The sequence below is a fragment of the Gambusia affinis genome, linkage group LG01 (assembly GCF_019740435.1).
Source record: "Gambusia affinis linkage group LG01, SWU_Gaff_1.0, whole genome shotgun sequence".
In the NCBI taxonomy this organism is placed as follows: domain Eukaryota; kingdom Metazoa; phylum Chordata; class Actinopteri; order Cyprinodontiformes; family Poeciliidae; genus Gambusia; species Gambusia affinis.
The window spans coordinates 16892323-16911893 of NC_057868.1; the positions used below are offsets into that span (position 1 = coordinate 16892323).

A 19571-nucleotide genomic window follows, 5' to 3' on the forward strand; every position below is an offset into this window, starting at 1 on the left:
CTGAGTTTTTTTCAGTCTTGATAGAACCTTTACAAAGTTTAATTTTTTTAAGGTAATTCTAAATGAGCCAGAAGTATGAACAATTTCAAACTTTACTACAGTACAGAAACATTATTTGACACGCCACAGATTTTTCAAGCTTCCCCACCTACAAAGAATGGAGAGGTCTGTCATTTTTCTCTACTATGGATAAGACCAAAGAGTTGTATAAGGACACCACTGACAACATGGCAGGGGTCCATGAGGCTGGGATGAACTACAGAACAATAACAGCTTGGTGAAAAGGAAACATCTGGGCAATTATTAGAAAATGAAAGAAACTCCAGATAATTGTCCGTTTCTCTTGAACTGAGGCTCCATGCAAGATTTTACCTTGTGGATTATCATTGGTCATGAGAAAGGTGAGGGTGAACCCGGAATTACACTGGAGGACTTCATCAATGACCTGAAGAGAGCAGGGGCCGCAGTCTCAAAGGTTACCATAGTAACACACTACACCATCAAGGGTTGAAATCCTGCAGCTTGGCAAGGTCCCCATGTCAGCACATATGCAGACCCATCTGAAGTCTACTAATGAGTATTTGGATTATTTAATTACTTGCTCAGTTTAGATGTGGCTGCAAAGGAAATTAGAGCTTTCCATGTTTTGGAAGTGGGAAAACTTGATAACTGACTGTCAGTGGATGCTTATTTTTCCCACTATTAGACTGGGTACTTTTAAGAACTTCAACAATAAATCTTTTTTGCTGACCAAACACTACTTGACTTGATACTCTAAACCACAGGTGTCAAACTCCAGTCCTGGAGGGCTGGGGTCCTGCAGTTTTTAAAAGTGCCACAGGTACAAAACACTGGAATGAAATGAGTTAATAACCTCCTTCTTGTGTAGATAATTTCTCCAGAGCCTTGCTAAAGTTTCTATTCAGGTGTGATGCAGCAGAGGCACATCTAAACGTCGCAGGGCAGCGGCCCTTGGAGTTTGACTCCCCTGCTCTAAACACAGCAAGTCTATATCAGTTCATCTGGTGGCTTCGGTTTGCTGATGCAGCATTTCCTACCATTGAATATTAATTAGACTCTGGCCTCCTCTGTCATTGACTTGAAAGCCAGGGAGTGTTTAGGTGTTGGGGGTGCAGGGGTGTCGTTCTTCAGTGGACAGAAGAGTTAAATTCAGCTTAGATTACCCAAGGTCACTTTTTCCATAGAAGTGGCTGCTAAAGACAATGCGAACAAACTCTTTTATTTCGCTCGTTTACCAATTGAGTTTCTCATTGACCTCTGAAACCTCATGCTTCCTCTGGGCTGCGTGTTGTTTACAGGCAGTTGCCGTCCATCTGCAGTTCAAATCCCTCAGCCGTAGGCTGCGCACAAACAAGCTGCGAGGCCAAGCAGTCCGGCACAATCAGTGCCAGAGCCAAATCAAAAGTCAAAGTCTTTTCATGAGATTAAAAAAAAACTCTCCAGTGGTAGGCATTACCCAAAGGCATATATTTAACTCCCTTCCCTAGTGGTGCTAATTAAAAATACAATCACACATCATACTGTTTATGTGAGCCCTCCTTCATTCTGTCTTCTGTGTGGACTTTCTTGTCCTCTGCCCCTCCCTGCTTGTTTTTTTTTGTGTGTGTGTGTTTTTTTTTTATTCTGGCGCTTACTTGGATCAGAGGACTCTTTCCAAGATTAAAAAGCGTCTGCAAAATCCGGACACTGTATCCATCCCTTCTGCCCCTGCCACCAGGTAATGCAGGAAAAGCATTCATCTCCTAGGCCATTTCATATGCCAGGTAAAGTAATGTTCCCCCGGGAACTTTAACTGCATCACACTGATAGGTGGAGGGAGTGAAAAAAAAAAGAACAAGTGGAAAAACAAGGAAACACTCTCAGTGTTTTGTCTTGCAGCTTTGTCTCCAGTGGGACGGGCGGAGTTTGAAGGAGTTTATTGTTTTTTTGTCCTACAACACAACCTTATTATTCCGTCTGCTTGCCAAGTCGGATCAGATGAGTGTACCGACTCCAAAGGGCCTGTTGACACGGCGCCGCACAAACACACCGATCAGCACACACACTGCAGGCATGACAGAGGCGAGACAGGCGTAGGATATGAGCATTTGGATAAACACACAAACACCCCCGCACACACACGCCTACACACACGCCTACACACACACACAGTGAAGCATAAATCAAACAGAGAACAGACGATGTAGTTGTGCATTCAGAACTTAAAGATGTAATCCAGCTTCGTTTCAGTTTGGAAACACTTTGCATCAAAAATGTCAAGGAAAGCTCCAATGAAAAAAATAATGCAACATTTATTATTTTTGAGCATGTGTGACACATTCCATAAGTGTCCAAACTCAAGGGCTGCATTCTTCAACTTAGCCGTTTGGCAAAGGAAACGTCCTTCCTCGACTGCGAAGACCCGAAATGAACGGCCTTGAATTCTGACGGTCTAACCTTCAGATATGTTCTCACCCTTACCTCAGCATTTGTCCCATCGCCTGGCAACCATGACAGCACCAAACACAAACTGCTAAAAAGAAGCTTGCAATCTTGCTAAACCTTTGTGTTGTTTGTTTAGTCATATATTTTTTTTTCACCTCCACATTTAATGTACTTAAATATAACCTGGCTTCATCCGCCATTGTTACAAGGACAAAAATCTCCTAGATATTCAATGAATTTTGGAACAGGGTGGACTTCAAAAACTTCAAAGGTTTCAAAAATGTATCTTTGCGCATGTATCATGTTGCAGAGATTCGAAGACTCGTTATTTTAATGCAGCTCTGTGTTTACAGTAAAAGCCTGTCTTTGTAGAACAAGAAATACAAAGATGTGAAAACATGCCTCTACTGTGTGTGTTTGTGTCTGTGTTTCTGTTGTGCGCTCCAGTGTCTTGAGACTGATCTCAACACAGATCTCATACATACACAGTGCAGATACATGCGTCATCCCTGGAGCTCCTGAGAAGCGGAGATTGCCTCTTTAAGGTGGAAATCAATATACTTTCTTTCACCATCTCTCTTCCCCTCCTCCTCTTCTCTCAATTCTTGGACACCCTCAGCCCTTTCTCTTTCTCAGACTCCCTTTCCATCCGTCTCCACATGTCTCATGGCTTCTTCCTGATGCGTTCGCTGACTGAAAAGAGACTCTCACAGAGACTCCTCTATACCCATGACAAAAAACAAGTCACTGAAACATTAAATGTATGTTTTCTTTCCCGGTCTGATTCATTGTAATTCATCAAACATTTTTTCTTAAAGATTTATAGTTAGTTAGTTTATTGTCATTTTATTTTGTGCCACAATAAAAAAAACAACTTTCTATGGGATCATCCACTAACTAGGGTGTGTTCACATGATACTTTGGTAAACTTGGTTCAAATGGGTATCGTAAGAATTGTAAGAACTACTCAGTTTTGAGCTGGCGTTATTCATTTTCACGCTGCACTGTCAAACATTCTAAATCCTGCCGTATGGAAGCGCTGGACCAAGAACCACCAGAGGAAATGACACAAAAACCTTTAAAGAAGACACTGAGCGCAACTTCCTTCTTCATGAAATGTTAGCAAAAATGGAACGGTGTCAGCTTTTAGCGGTTGTAGGAATTTTTTGGCTTTGGTAAAAGAGCACAAGCGATTTCTCTCTTTACCTCTAAACTCATGTGTTTGTTTTGGTTGTATTTACCCAGAATGCCCTGGGCAGGGACGTTGTTAGAATGGATAAAGTCACACCAAATACAACAAGGGAGTTTTGTGAAATTGCAGACAGCTAATATTCACTAGCATCGCGCTACACGAGGCTGACATGAACATTTTCAAACTGAGTTTTTTTGAGAAGCTAAAGTCAAGTAAAAAAAGATCTACCAGCTCACACCCGTTTTCCCACCACTTAGATGATGTATTTAATTTTCAAGCATGCATTCAGTTGCTTGAAATTAATAGCTTTATAGAACCAGACATATCCAAAAGGACTTCCGGAGACCCACATATCAAAATAAAACTTGGCACATTTTTGTCCTGACAGCCTCAGCATCATTTGTGGAGCAGAATTTGGCATTTTCAGTAACAAAGATGAAACTACACTCTATCATATTAGTGAAACTCTTAGTGAAGAGTGAATACTAAATAGTCAATTAGTATTCACTAATTTTGTGAATACTAATTTTGGTATTCACTATGAGAATACCAAATTTGGCAAACCGATAAAAGCACTTCACTGATAGTAAAGGTCAATTTCACCCAGTGTCTTTCAGCTCCAAATCTGCTGCACTTCAACAGTGTTCTCAATCATTGTATTTGTGAAAACAAAAACATGGGAACTAATACGTTTCAGAAGAATAACAATATACTAACTATAGTGGACTGTCCCATCACAATTAGGGAACAATGCAGAATCAAAAAATGGTCTAGTTTGCTGTGATGATTTCCTTTTTGAGATGTAGAAACTGCAGCACTACTCTTCTTTTTTGTTTTTAGATCAAAATTTAAAAGAGAAATTGATTAATTTAGTGGACTTATTAAAATTTAAAGCACTTTCTTGGCTATTTAGGCCTGATGCATATTTTTTCTATGTTTCTTTGTTTTTCAGTACTGTGGATGGAAAAAATCTAGCTGAGAATAATCAAGAAAACAGCCCCAAAAGTTTTTGCCTTGCCAGTCTCGGTAATTAGACTCCATCATAATTACCTAACATGCCTTAACGCCTCCCCTTTGTCACCTCCCAGTTTTTCCCACCCTGCTCATCTAACTTTTCCCATCCCAGCCAACGGCCCTTTGGAGTCTATTTTTTGCCACCCTTCACTAAATAAGGCCGTGCTGCAGGGTTACGCCAGTGTGCTGGTGGAGTGGTGGGGGTGTCTGGTTCTTACCTTGGTATAAAAGCTCTGGGACAGAGGGGGTTCCCGCTCCACTACTAGACCTCCCGTTATACAAGTTCTCTTTGTGAATTGATTTTGCCTAATTTGGATTCTAAAACTTAAAAAAAAAAAAAAAAAGGGAAAAAAAACCCAGAACAAAACTCAAACAGTGCCTGTAAGCAGTATCAGATGGCCATTCATTACCAAACCGTTGTTTTTTCTTCTTTTTCTTTTTTTTTCTTTTTGTAAAGCAACATGTTTGTTCTTTGGTAGAGAATTGTTTTAATTTGTCATTTTGGAGGAACTGCTTTGACCTGATCCCTGGACGGCAGGTCTGGAAAAGCCCAGTGTGGAATATGGGAGCAGGAAGGACAAGAAAGATGGAACAGAGTAAGAGATGATTGATTTCATTGTGGTTTTTTAAATTTTTTTAATCTTCTTTTGATTTTGACTTTACCCTCTTTCCTTTTCCCCTGTATTTCTTCCTGTGTCTCCCTTTTAATCAGAACTTTTCCCACATTTTTCTCCTTCACCTTCCTCTTTCTCTGGTGTGTCGTGGTTCTTCCCTCCCCTCCTAATTGATGAATTTCTTTAATTGAAACGGTTTCTTCTTTTCCTCTCACCTCGCCTTCCATTCCCCCGCTCTTTCCCTCCCTCGTCCCCTCCCCCCCTCCACCGTCCGTCTTCCCGATTTGTCCTTCAGCACTGTCAGCACTCAGTATCTCGCTCCATCTCCTTCCCCTGCAGTCCGATCAGCTGTCTCTCCTTGTAACTTTACATGGCCCGGTTGTGATGCGAAGGGACAGACAGCTGCTGGCTGACGCATTTCACTGCCCAGTCATCACATCAAAATCGAGTCCTCTCACACAAACCTCTGTCCTTTCCATTTATTTTCTTTATGATTTGTACTGTTGCTGTCTGAGGGATCCTATTTTTTTATTTTTTTTTCTTGGTCTGATGCTCTCCTTCTACGTTTTTTTTTATCCTGCAAGAGAGAAATTCCAATGACCCTCTTCTTTTCTCTCCTCCTCTTTTCACTCCTCCTCCTCCTCTTCTTCCTCCTCCTCCTCCTTTTTTTCTCTCTGCATCCTTAAACTCTCCATCGCTGATTCAGCTCTCAGGGAGGAGAGACTCCGCCTGCAGCGATTGCCTCACTCCGCATGGGCCACCATCCCTCTCTGGATCACCTTTGCAACGGTAGGTGCAGAAGTGTGTGCGCGCGCGTGTGGGTGTGTGTGTGTATGTGGTTAGATATTTGTAAAACATCTTTTTACACACTGCATTTATTTTTTAAAGTGGTCTCTCTTGGTTTGCTTCACTCTGACCTCCTTCCTAAGAAGATTCTCTTTTGCTGGTTTGAAAGTAAAAAAGGGAATTTATTTTAAATTAAGGGGCTGAAGGTTTTTTTTCCACTTTGAGTGAAGTGTGAAAACAGAGAAAGCAGCAACACTGTAGCATGCTGTTAAAAAAGAAAAGAAAAAGAAAAAAGGCACACGAAGGGGTTGAAAGGTCACGGCTTGTGTTTGAAGTGATGCACTGAGGAGAGTTTTCAGTCAGAAAGTAGAACTTTAAGCCTCAAGCAAACATTCACAGTGCAGAAGCTGTAAGTTGAACTAAAAACATACGTGGACATTTCTTTTGTGTGGAGGATTTTGCTCACCACCCAGGGCTTCATAGTCCCAGGGGCGGCATGAGTAAGTAAAAAATGTCACAAACAAGTGTTGTTTTTTTTTTGTTTTTTTTTCTTATTGCTTATTTTGTCAATGGGAAACCAGCGCCACCTGTATTATGCAGATTCTAAGGATGGTGGGAAATAACGGCTTGGATCCTGGGAACGCTGGAAACACAAAGTCGGATCTGATGCATGGCTTCCAAATTGGCGCTGAATTCAGAAGCTGCAGCTCTTTGAAGAGTCTGGAATGCTTTTCCACAGCTCTGCTTGAATATCTAAAACACTGATCAAATCTAGATTGGGTTATTCTATAGGAATGTATAAAGTCTTTTAAAAACTTTTATTTATTTATTTATTTTCTCATGTTGAAATGTATTTATATTTATGGAAACACAAAACAAGCCTTTGAGGAAGGAGAGAGGACGCCATTAAAGCCACAACCGTCGCTGCCTGGAGTATAAGTTGCAGAGCCTCCATTTGAGTTGGCCTGCAGCATTTTACGAAAGATCACGACAATGAATAAGTTTTGTGACAAATTTTAAATTTGTTGCAATATTAGAAACAAACCTTAACAGAGTACAACTGCTGACATTTTGTGCATTTGACCAACGCGTGAACCTCAGAATCATTGCTGCCTTGTTTGGCAGCAGCAGAACGAAGACTGCAACAGAACAGAGACGTGACCGCTGATAAGTGGAGGAGAACCACGTGAAGTTCTTCGGCTCTTCGGCTCCTCTCTGTGTTCTAACCTCAGTTCTGGAGCAGTCGTCCAAACGAGGCCTCTGCTCTATCTATAGACGGGACACTCGCAGGTGTCACTCTCCGCAGGGAGGTTTTAAAGCAGCAGCCAGGTTCTAAAAGTGTCTTGCATATGCTCCTATCTGTTCCCCTCCTGCCCCTCCTCCCCGCCCCTCCTTGTCCCCGTCTCCTGCTGTCCCGGCTAATTTTACCCAGTTAGCAGATACCAGGGAGATCAGCCGTGGTCAGCTGTCTGTCAAGCATCCGGAGCCCTGACAGGCCTCGCAGCGAACTGCTGGAGGTGGCAGAGTATCGGTTGTCCCCCGTCCAGGCCCTGGAGGCCGGTGGGGGTCTGCCTGTGCTGCTGTGGCGATTATAGAACACAGCTGTCCCAAAGGGAATCTTTTGCTCCAATAATCAATAACCAGTTGGGTGCGAAACTTTCTTGATGTCCCACAAACCCCCCCTGTTTTCTTCCCTATATTTCAAATATTTGTGACAAATGCATTATGTTCAGTCGCGAGGATAACCGAAGTCCCAACAGATGTTGCCGAGTTTCACACAATTCCACCCCAGCAATGCATCACGGTGCAGGTGATTCTAATCCACGGGCCTTATCTTGAAATCTACAGCGGTCGGCAATTCCTCCCTGGAGAATTGCAGTTCCTGTCTGGAATATTGTGACGGCAATAGCACAGAGGCTGGAGTGGAGAAGCAGCTTAATTCTTTATAATGTGTCTGTGTGTCGAGCGCTGCACGTGCGCCAACCCCCTCCACCCCGCTTCCCTCTCGTTTAGCCGCTCCGGCCGGTGATTTACAAAACCCTCGTTCCGTCGCCGGGAGAGGACGAGCGTGATTTATGGAAGAGACTTTTAGTTTAATTACTGGGCGGGCAGGGCTGATGTGTGCAGCCCCCATGGCAATGGTTACACAATGGTAGGAACACACGAAGGCAATACTGGGGGATTGGGGGTGGGGGGGTGGTAGGACATGACATATTCACCTAGTTTTGTAGCTGCTCTTGATATACTTAGGGATTATGTATGTCCAAATTGCAGGAGTTGTCAAACTGTGTTGCAAGGAAAAGAACCAAAACTTGAGAGAATAAGTTCATTTTCACTGGTAGAAATAGTTCCAAAGTTTGAAACATGCAACATTTTCCCGTCATGCTGTTCGTTTTAAGTCGTTTTATTAACAGAGAAAATGCTGAGGTGACCAATACGGGTTTGTTCCACTGCACAGAGTCACACGAGTTGTGTTTCAATGCACCGGACATGCAAGGTTTTACCGATATAAAATTACACAAATGAATTTTATAGTGAATCAAACCGTGATTTTGTGGGATGCTGAGGCTAATAAGATGTAGAGTTCACACATTGGTATAGACCACACATCTCAGGAACAAATGAGAGCTCCCTGCTGGGAGTGAGGTTTAGATCTAAAAACCTCTCAGAGTTTGGTGCCTGTGAAAAGCAGAGACCCACCAGTGGATGGGAAAGTTCGTTACATCAGAACTCACTCTGGAAATTGTGTTTCAATCTCACTGTTGTTTTTTTTTTTGTTTTTTTTTTGAAAACCCCCAAATCCACCTCAAGCAAGCTTAAAAACTCTTTTGGGAAATTGAGGAAGTTATTCTTAATTCTGCAAATTTCCGTCAAATTCTTCTAAGGTGATACTTCAGAATGAGCATACAAATACACTGATAGAGACGCGGCTACAGCCTACGAGGTGTTCCACACTGCTGGTCAGCTGGTTGAAAGAAGGCTGCTGCACTTTTTTCTTGTGTGTCAAGGAAGTTAACTTTCTGTGAACATTCCCAGTTTGATAACCCACCAAAGGTTTCTGTGCTGAAACCAGTTTCTCTCTACAGTTGCTAAACTATGTGTGACATGTCTTCCAAGCAGCCCACTGCAGGCTGTAGCAGAGCAGATAACCTGACTCTACAAACAGTGAAATGGGTAAACGGTGTAATATTCTGCTCAACAGGCATGTAAAACCTTCTACTAAATACTGTCTTGACTGCATTTATCTTAAATCTGTATTGTAAAATACAATAAATCTGATTATTATTCCTGTCATAATCAACATGTTGGATTATTTTAGCATTGTTATGACATCTTTTGAGTTTTAATTAAACAATATGTAATGACTGTGTACATTTTATGGTTTTCTGTAAATAGGGAGACATTTTTAAGCTTCTTCCACGTCTCACATCAGTCCATGTCGGGTTCTAACACAAGAGGAAAGCATGTTTGGAAAGCTGCTACTTTTACAAAATCCCTCTTCAGCATGGAATATTTAGCCCCTCCACCCCCAGTAGAAGCAATACCTAAGCGTGTTATGGTGGGAATATTGCGCTGCGTCAGCAGCAAATGTGAGCTTTGATGGTGTTTTGATTAGCTGTAATTGTCATTCAAGGTGAGACAGTGACAGACTTCCTGATGTAGCAGTTTGGCTTCACTTTCCACGGGCGTGAAGAAGCAGCACTGCGTTCATTCTCATTCAGCTTCGGACCGTCTAGGTCCAGAAACGTACTGACCAACAGCAGATGTAGTTTTAGTTTGGTAAACAACTAAAACACATAAATAAATCCACAGATGGAGAAGATCCTTTAATTCCTTCTCTCTTAAGCGTTTTGGTACTGAGAAATCAGTGCGGAACTGGCCAACCTGAAAGAAAACTGGAAAAACCTGATTGGTGCATGTCTAATTACATCACATGTGTATGTGGAGTAAGGTAATTATAGGAAAGTACCTTTATAAATATTAGTGGCAGGATTCAATTAAAATTTCTAACTGAGTTAATTGCAGAGTCTGTGATTAATTGCATTTTAAACGAAAAGCACAGGACCGACAAAACAACCAACATTTTTAATTGCAAAATCCTTTTGGCTGCTAAATTATTGAATAGACATATGAGCTCAATAACAAAGATATTCATTGTTTCTATTGTGGCATGTTGGGCCTTCAGCCATCACATTGGTGAAAAGTGCTCCGACTTTGAAGTGTTTCAGGAATCCCTAATCATTCGTGAAACGTCTTTAGAAATGTGGACTCTGGCGTTAGTGATGGGGACGTCTGTGCTAGCTGCTACATGTTTAGCGTTCAAATGCTGTTTCAGGCTTGAATAGCTTCACTGAAAGGCTAGCTCCTTTTAGCAACACCTGAACAGGGCAGAAGTGTTTTTCTGCGTCCCGATCAAACGGTTTTTGAAGCAGAGACGAGCCTCCGGTGGGAGAAGCGGCTTAGTGGTCCATCACTGTTTGCTTGTGCATCAGATTTACGTCCGGACCAGAAGCACATGAAATGCAAAATGATACAAAGGAGAAAAAAACAGTGATTAATTGTGTTAAAATTGCTGTAATCTGTGTAAGTAACTAATCAAAGTAATATGTACTTATACACCTGTACATGTATACATCTATATGGGCACGGCTCTCTGAATGACCCCTACACTGCATGCTTTATACTGCTGTAGGTTTTCTTAACACCTCTCTCGGAGCCTTTATTAGATGCCTGACGTTAGCAATGGTTCAATTCATTAAAAGCACAACTCAGCCTTTGTGCATTTGCCTGTAAATTGGTATTGATCTCCGAGAGGGGCAGGGAGGTGGAGGGGGAGTGGGGGGGGGCGTGAAGAGGGAGGCGTGTGTGTGCGGCTGTGCAGTTGAGGCTAATGGGAGAGGGTCTTAGGTGAACGGGTCTCACTGGAGCTACAAGGGCGTCCGCACGGGAGCAGAGTGTGGGGCCGTATGAGCCACGAAATAAAAGCGGCACACATTCGTGGAAATGTAGCGCTGCTGTAGTTTGACGGGAGGAAAGGAAAGGCTGAGCCGACGAGGAAGAGAGGGAGACAATGAGAGCACATGCTATATAGAGAAAGGTGGGCAGTCGGGGGTGGAGGTGGGGTTGACTGCATTGCATGGGCAAGCCTATACACTGCATGGGGCAGAGTGTGTGTGAGAGGGATGAATGAGGAGAGGAACAGATCAGAGTGGTGGAGGAGCGATGGGACAAGCAGCTGAGCACCGGGCTAAAAGTTTTCAGAGACAGAGAGAGAGATGGAGAGAGAGAGAGAGAGAGAAAGAGAGAGAGAGAGAGACTGCAGAGGCAGCACCTGGGACACTGAGAGAGGAGAAGAAAGACACTTCTTCCCAGTCTCCTGTTCGTTCTCGTTGTACTGCTTCCTCTCTTTGGTGCATCGATAGAGCTGAATTAGAGGCAGGAGGGGTGGAAGGAGGAGGAGGAGGAGGTGGTGGAAGGGTGGTTGCTCCTGGCCAACATCTGCCTTTAGGTAAGTGCAACATCTTCCTCTTTTCCCTTCATCCTTTAACACCCCCCCCCCTCCTCCTCCTCCTCTCCTCCCTACTTTTCATCCCGCTGCAGCTGAACTCTTCTGTGTGTGAAGCTCAAGGTGAACCGCTTCCCGTCTCTTTGAGTGTGTGTGTGTGTGTGTGTGTGTGAGATTGTGTGAGACTGTGTGTGTGTGTCAGGTGTAGACATTCTGTGGTGAATCGGTCCACCGAAGCCCCAACCTGAACAACTCTTTTGGGTCAATGTGTAAAGAAGATGCCGGGTCCGTCTGGGTGGAGGGAAGTTGCTCAGGTGTGTTTGAGTTGCAGACGGTGGGGTGGTGAGGTATGGGGGTGGGGGTGGGGGGGGGTTGCTCCTGATTGAACATCTTTCCCTCCTTACTGACTGTGTTGTGAGGAGGAGGAGGTGGAGACACATGGGTGGCAGGTGGTGGTGGTGGAGAAGGGAGAGGAGGGGCGGCCTGGTGCGCCACCAAGGACAGTGGCCTGCTTGGGGGACATACTTCTTTATATGCCCATATGAACAAGAGCAACTATGGAATGTAAAGAAGTATGTATCCCAGGTGGGGAGACAATCCGACGTCCCGTCTGAGAGAAACTCGAACTTTTCAAAGACAATTTAACGAGTCCACAAGTGTTTCACCTCATCTCGATGCCTCATGCACATGTGCTGTACATATATTTCTATCTATCTGCATATACATATCTGTGTGTGTGTGCGTGCGTGTGTGTGTGTGTGTGTGTTAGGCGTGTTTTCCGCCTTGATGTGGCCCAGTTGAGTCCAGCCTGTTCGCTGCTGCAGAAGGATGCATGCAGTAGAAAAGATGCAGCTGCAAATCCAGTCAGCAGTTTCCACTTACCCACAATAGATTTTCAGATATTTCTTTCAACATTTTATTTGTGGAAACCTGGAATCCTCCTCCCGGTCCTCCTGCCCCCCAGCCCTCCACTCTGTTACTTGCAATGTAGAGAATACGTTTCCCTCACGCTCTCTTTTCCGTCTTATTCATTCTGTTTGTGTGAATTCTCCTTATGTGAGTTTTTGTTGCATTAGCGGGCACGCCGCAGGCAGACGGAAGCTTCCAGTAAAGTGGTGCCAGTGATTAAATGCTTCCCTAATGGATAGCACGGCTGTGAGGGGATGGTCAGGAAGAGGAAGGAGCAGAGACGGGCTGCTCGCCCCTTCTCGGTCACATCCGACAGACGCCTGCGTCGCCGTTACAGCGTCTGAATCAGACTTCAACTTTTAGGCCTGCTCAGTAGAAATGAATTAGTCGGATTATGTTTTTGTTTTCGGGGAGGAGTTGGTCAAATTAAGACATTTTCACCAGGGTTTTATGGTGAAACCAAATTTTTACACCAGGTTATGAACTCAAAATGTTGGTTTCACTTCCTGCTAAAATCAGTCACTTAAACAGAGCCGTTCAGTAAGTTAGAATAGTACTGAAGAGTCCATTTGTTGAGGGATCTTTGGAAATTAATTACACTCAGAAGGAAGTTTGAAAGCCTTTGTTTCTGTTAATTATCATGGTTTTCAGCTTTCAGCTTATAAAAACATGGACAAATTTTAATACTACATCAGACCATTTAAAAAAAAACAAATTAATACAAAAATACTACGGAAGTTTAGTATCTGCTCAAGTTTTCTAATGTTTCTTTTAATCTGACAAATGAGCCTCATCAGAACTAACTTATTAAATATGACTGTTACCCACAGAAACACAAAAGGATTCCACTATGTTTAATATCTTTCAAATTCTGCTTTATTAATTACTTTGTTAATTAATAACTGTTTTCACATGTAGTGAAATATTATTTATATACGGATTAATTATTACTAATAGAAATATTGCTTTTAAGCTGTTTTTTCTTAATTCAAGAGCTCTTCATAATGCTACTGTAAAGTCTACACAATCTCGAGCATGCAGTGTGTTCTTTGTAAAACTTGCCTGTCTCGCTTAGGAATTAGCAGAAAAACACACAAGTGCAAAAAAAATCTAAAAAACCCCCCAGAAATATGGGGGTAAAGTGACGTGTAACGACAATTGTCAGGCCTCATGATGTCGCCCTAATTCTGCTGAGCCAGCAAAACGCAGAGAGGCAGGTCTGATCATACTCTTCAGCTCTGATTAAGTATGCGTGTTACAGCGCAGTGTGTGGAGGCGTGACGGTGTGTGTGTGTGTGTGTGTACGGGTGCAGGAACATTGACTAATCTGGGTGTGGTTTGGGAACCAGCATAACGGTCAAGTTACACTTTAAATATATGCGTTTTGGCCTACTTTGTGCATGCATACAGTATGTGACCTAGTTAGGGTTTACTTGTCCCTCTTTAGGTGCTATTCGGGTCAGCTTCAGGGTTCCTACACAGTTTGCGTTGAAAAAAATCCCTAACTTTTCCAGACTTGTCAGTGTGTTTATTTTAAACATCTAAAATGCAAAATTTTATTTTGAATCAATGGCAGATATTTCTAAAGCTTTCCGGATGAACGTATGGAGTAGGAACACAGACACAGGCTTTTAAATAGGTTAGGGAAGGAAGAAAGGGCATATGGGAGGATGGAAGGAAAGAAGGAAAGAACAAGAAAAAAATGACTCTAGGAAGGACACTCAGAGGGAAGTAAAGTAGGAGACAAGGAAGGAAATAAGAAGATACAAGGAAAGACCAGAGGTGGAACCCACTGAATGAAGAAAAAATGGGAAAGAGGAAGGACACAAGAAATAAAACCTGAAGGGCAAGAAGAAGGCAGGACACAAGGAAGGAAAATGGATACAAATAAGGATTAAAGAAATGACACTAAAGCAAGGAAAAAAAGGATGCTGGGCAGGAAGAAAAGAAGGTCATGAGAGCTGAGGACTGAAGTGAATGAAAAAAGGAAGGACACAAGAAAGGAAGGAAGAAAGGCTAGATTTAGATAATAGGATAGGTATTTACTGTAACACTAACTCTGACGTTTGGATGTGGGAATGTGACCCTGACCAGGTGTCCGTCCTGCGGACTGGGGCGATTTCTTTTAACAATCTGAAAAGAGCGCTCACAGGGAATCAGGAACAAGAAGATCGCACAAAGACTGTAAAGCAGTCCGATTGGAAGCTAATTGGGCATTAGCAGGAGGAAAACTTCTAATCTTAGCACCTGACGATGAAGATGAGTAATCTGCGTCCAGAAGTGCGTGACATCCGCATCAGTAAAGAACATAAAGCCTCCACCCATCCGTATTAAAAAAACATAAAGTGTGTGTTTGTGAGAAAGTCCAAGCTGGTGTGTGCAGGCGCGCGCGTGTATGTGTGTTTTTTATGTTGTTAGGATTTATTGCAGTGATTTGTAAGAACCACAGGGAAAGGTCGTTGTTCTGTGGGGGAATTCAAAGATAGAAGGGCACAGTGGCGAAGAGAGGGGGTGGAGCGGTGAGGGAGGGGTGACCAAAGGGAAACGAGAGAGCAGCGCGGACTGAAGTGGGATCGGAGCGGAGGGAGTTGTGGCGAGTGAGCGTGTGAGATGAGGCGAGGCGAAAGAGGGAGCCTGGATTGATGATGGTGTTCAGGTCCTCGGTGTGTGTGTTGGAGGGGGGGTGTACAAGAGGGGTTGGGCGGGTATTGTTCTGTCACTTTGCCTGTGTCAGCAGGTGGAAGCTCTCATCAGGACATTAAATATGCAACAATGCTGACTGCTGCACCGTGCTGAGACAGCCAAAGCCGGACGACCAGGAGGCCCCGCTGAAACTAAACCGGCGGCACCGTTTTGCCTTACACCGCTCCAGCCATCCGTCCACCCCTTCTCTGGATGGTTAGAGATGGTAAAGGTGGTGAACTGAACGCCTTCCTGGTTGCCTGGTTGTAGGGGTTAGGAATAGTTGAAGAGGTGGAACACCAACATTCAGATAAAAAAATGAATAAATCTGCCTGAAGATAGAACTGACTGTGAATAAGTGCATACAGTCCTGTCTTTAGTCACCCCTCATGTCTTTACGTTGTCTGGATCAATAGTTTAACAGGCTTTCTAAAGATTCTATTTGGATATTTTATTTTTTTACTTCACAGTCCGTCTTTTTTTAATTGGGTTGTTTGGAAAGTCGGTTAAATCTGACCTAAGAGTCATTTGTTCCAATGCTGCAACACAATAATACTGTGAAATCCTCCAGTATAAAAACCTATGAATACAGAACTAAAAATTCTCTCTCATTCTAATTTATCACTATATAATTAAAGATAGATTAGGATTTGGGTACATAAAATCCAATCCAGGTAGAATAATAAAACTAATTTGATTGATCACATAACAATTTTGATAAAAAAAAGTATGAACTAAATAAAAATGTTTAATCAAGTTGCATGATCTGTAATTAAATACTGCTGGCCTGTAATCTGGAGGATTTTACTATATTAGTAGATTTTCAACTCTCTAAACTGTTCTTTGACATGAGTGGGTGTGTGTGGATGTCGTCCTGTCTGTCTATCTTAGGGAGAAACAACAAATCGGAACCGATTTTCTCAATATTCGGAGATCAGATATCAACCAACACTTGCAAGAGAAACCCATTATGTCCACTGATCTTACCTAGCTCCACAAAGTGAGAGAGGACTGACAGACAGACCTGCCCATCAGGTCACGCCTGCACTTTTGTGGTTAACAGTCTCTGCACTGTTTCCAACTTGCAGACTTTGCCTCTATATTTACTGAGTTTTCAGACCAAAATAAATCTGCATCGGAAAAAAAAAAGAAGAAAAATCAAAATCAGCAGATCAGGCTTTTTAAACATCTGTGATTGGCCAGAAAACTGCAATCAGTGCACCCATGCTGCACAGGGCGTAGCCCTCCTCTCATCTCCCCTCCTGCTGGAGAGATGCACCAAGACCTTTACAACCCTACTAGGACAAGTGGTTATAGATAATGGATGGATGGATTGCTTGGGCAGGTTTTTTTTTAGAAGATTTTTATTTTACTTTGCAATAAACATTTAAACATTTTGATTCCAATTTTTAATTCCTCACCTAAGTAGAAAAGTGTCTTTTGCTGTTATTTGTTGGTCTTAGAATCTGCTAAATCTGTTGTCAACTGGCCAGAGCTGATGTGTGTGAAAACACACTGTGCAGAACTGAACGTGCATATGAGGAGAAAGGGGAAGCAAAAAGAGGCTGTAATTTATTTTCTCTACACTGTCGCCCTTTATTGCCAGTTATTTTCCCCTTTTAATCATGTTTATTGTAAGTTTGCATCGGCAGTGACCTGCAGAATGTAATACGAGTGAGGAGTAATAGTAGTTGAAACAGGTAACGTATGGGTCGTGTCGCCCTGATACAAGGACACAGCCTATTATATCCCATTCTATGTTTATGTCTAAAGTGAATCCCGTGGGGACTGAAGGTGTGCACCCCTTCCAAAGTCATTGCTCAAATGACGGGCGCACACAGATGCCGTCACATTGTACATAAAGCCACAATGTGGAGTCCCAGAGTTTCTCTGATATGTGCACAATGCATGTCCACTGAGATTCGGAGGTAGAAGCTGCTTTATTTCAATGGGTGTTTAGTCAACGGACTGGAGGAAAGGTAACTGTGTGATTTCACAGTTTACACCAGGAAACTGTGCGTTTGTGCGCCTGTCATCACGGTGACGTGTTGAAGCACAAAGAATCGTTCGTTCCAAAAGGAAACCCGCTCTGCAGCAGAAGTGCCAATGAGATCACAGAGAACGATTGAAAACGACGAAAACTCATTGAGGCCTTGATAAAAAATGACTTCAGATTTTTAATGAATTACTCATGATCACGAGCCTTAAGACTCAATTAGTTAATTGGTCAAGCGCTGTAATGTGAGAATGATCGGTTTTACAGGAACGTCTCAATCGATCAAGAAAACAAGCGGCGTAATCAGAAAGCAAATTACGATTTATCATTTAGCAATTGAGTTATATGTTGTGTGTGAGCAGGTCAAAGCCAAAGAGCTTCACACACACACACGCACACACACACACATGCCGAGTGACTCCGAAAAGCCGATCCCTCTCTTGCACCGGGACAGGGATCAATGTTGAGGTAATTTGTTTCAATCAATTAAACAGACATCTGCTTGAATTAGTCTCCAATAGACTCCAAAAGGCCAAACCTCGTTCTGTTACTCTGGGAGTGTGTGAGCAGCGAGATCAAACCAGACAAACCTTTCTCTTTGGACCATGTCCTGTCCTCGTAGGTTATGCAAACAGCATGGAGGGTCTAGTTTTGTTGTCAGTGTCAGGGCAAAATTGTGTTACAAATCTGGGTAATTGACTGACTTTCTGAGATAAGAGCGTGTCTCTGGGAATGTCTTTCAGGAAACTTAGTGGACAGGTCACAAAAGTTTGAAAAAAGATTACAGGGAATGAGAAATTTATGATGAATTTATGTGGCTGCATGAAATGTGGGACACCAGTTCAATTTAATTGTTGGGTCACTTTGCATTTCATTCAGTGATTGTTTCTCTTTTTTATTTTTTTAAATATACATCTTAACTCTCAGAGTGCATTCGCACCAGCCCGGTTCAGTCCACTTTAATCAAACTCTAGTTCCTTTGCCTACAAGGTCCAGTTTGGTTGTGGAGATGTGAATGCTTAATCAAACTGTGATGCGGACCAACAAAGCAAAACCTGGACTGCTTACAAACCCAGGTCTCGGTTCAGTTCAAGAGAACTCTGACGTGTTTCAAATGCAAATGTGGATACCAACACGATCAAAAGCAGGAAGTGGATTATAGCTCAGGGCATTCTGGGTAATACCATCAAAACAAACACGAGAGTCTAGCAGGAGAGTAGCAGGAGAAATGGCTCTTGGTCTTTTGCCGAACACAAATGAGAAATCCTACAACTGCTAAAACCTTACACCACTTTTTAATTGTATTTTAATTCTGTGATGAAGCGAGTTACACTCAGAGTCTTTTCCAGACATTTTTATGTTGTTTCCTGCAGTGGTTGTTGGTGCGGCGCCGCCACAGGCGAGGAGGGAAACAGGTTGTTGAAATGGTTTGGTTTGCTTGACAGTGCAGTGTGAAAGTGAACCGCACCAGCTGAACATGTAACAAATGTTGCAGTTTCGGTGCTCAATCAAACTGAGTCTACCAGACTACTGGTGTGAAAACACCTGGAGATGCAGTGCTGGAATGTAGCAGAATAAACTCAACTTCAACAGACAACTTCTGTTCATTTTCATGGTTTAGTTTGTGGAGACGGGTAAATATGAGTAAAAGACGTGTAGCTCAAGTGTAATTTAGTTGCTCCCACTTGTACACGATGCGATGCTGCTGACGCCAGAGCCTGTCCGTTACCATGCCGAGTACGAGGAGAGAGGGGTCGCTGCAAATCAACACGCGGGATAATTGTTATGCAGTGAAGCTGTGAAGCAGAGGGAAGTAATTAAAGAAACAAGGGCAGTGTGGTGGCGCTGGTGGTGGGACACAACCCCCTCCATCCCTCTACGTCCTTTTCTCCATCTCCCCCCTGCTAGCTCCAAATTACACACACACACACACGCGCACGCACGCACACACAGACAGACACACTTCTTTTCAAACATGGGGTCCCTTTTACATTGGCACCCCTGTAATTACTGCCAGTGTTTACAGTGATTCTAATATTCTAATTATACTCCGCGGGTGTTTATAAGGTCATAACATTTACAATTTTACGACACAGTAATTGTCAGTTGACCAAAAAATTAGAAAAATGCATTTTCTGTCTCCTGCTGTTCTTCTGATGAAAACACATATTGGATGCCGTCACTCGACACCAAACAAGCAATTCTTTTCATAATGAATGCAAAAAAATATATTAAAAAATTGGGTGGTGGGACATACACCGTTTTCTTGTAATGCAGACCACACAATTCAAATTCATGCATCAATTTCCTGCGAAAATGTTCAGAAATGCACCGCCGGTGGAAGGATCTCAGGGAGACATGAGGCAGAGTTTCACTGATGTATCTCATAAAGGAATATCTTGGAATATCATACATTCCTGGGTACAT

The 19571-nt window shown here is 42.8% G+C and overlaps 1 long non-coding RNA gene across 1 annotated transcript in view; it reads left to right on the forward strand.

The window, feature by feature from the left end:
* Positions 1-4934: 4934 nt before the first annotated feature.
* Positions 4935-19571, forward strand: part of LOC122830514 — a 31531-nt gene continuing 16894 nt past the window's right edge. Inside the window, exons 1-2 of the long non-coding RNA XR_006370551.1 lie at positions 4935-5247; positions 5972-6054. This is a non-coding gene — a long non-coding RNA (uncharacterized LOC122830514). The remainder of the gene's footprint in view (positions 5248-5971; positions 6055-19571) is intronic.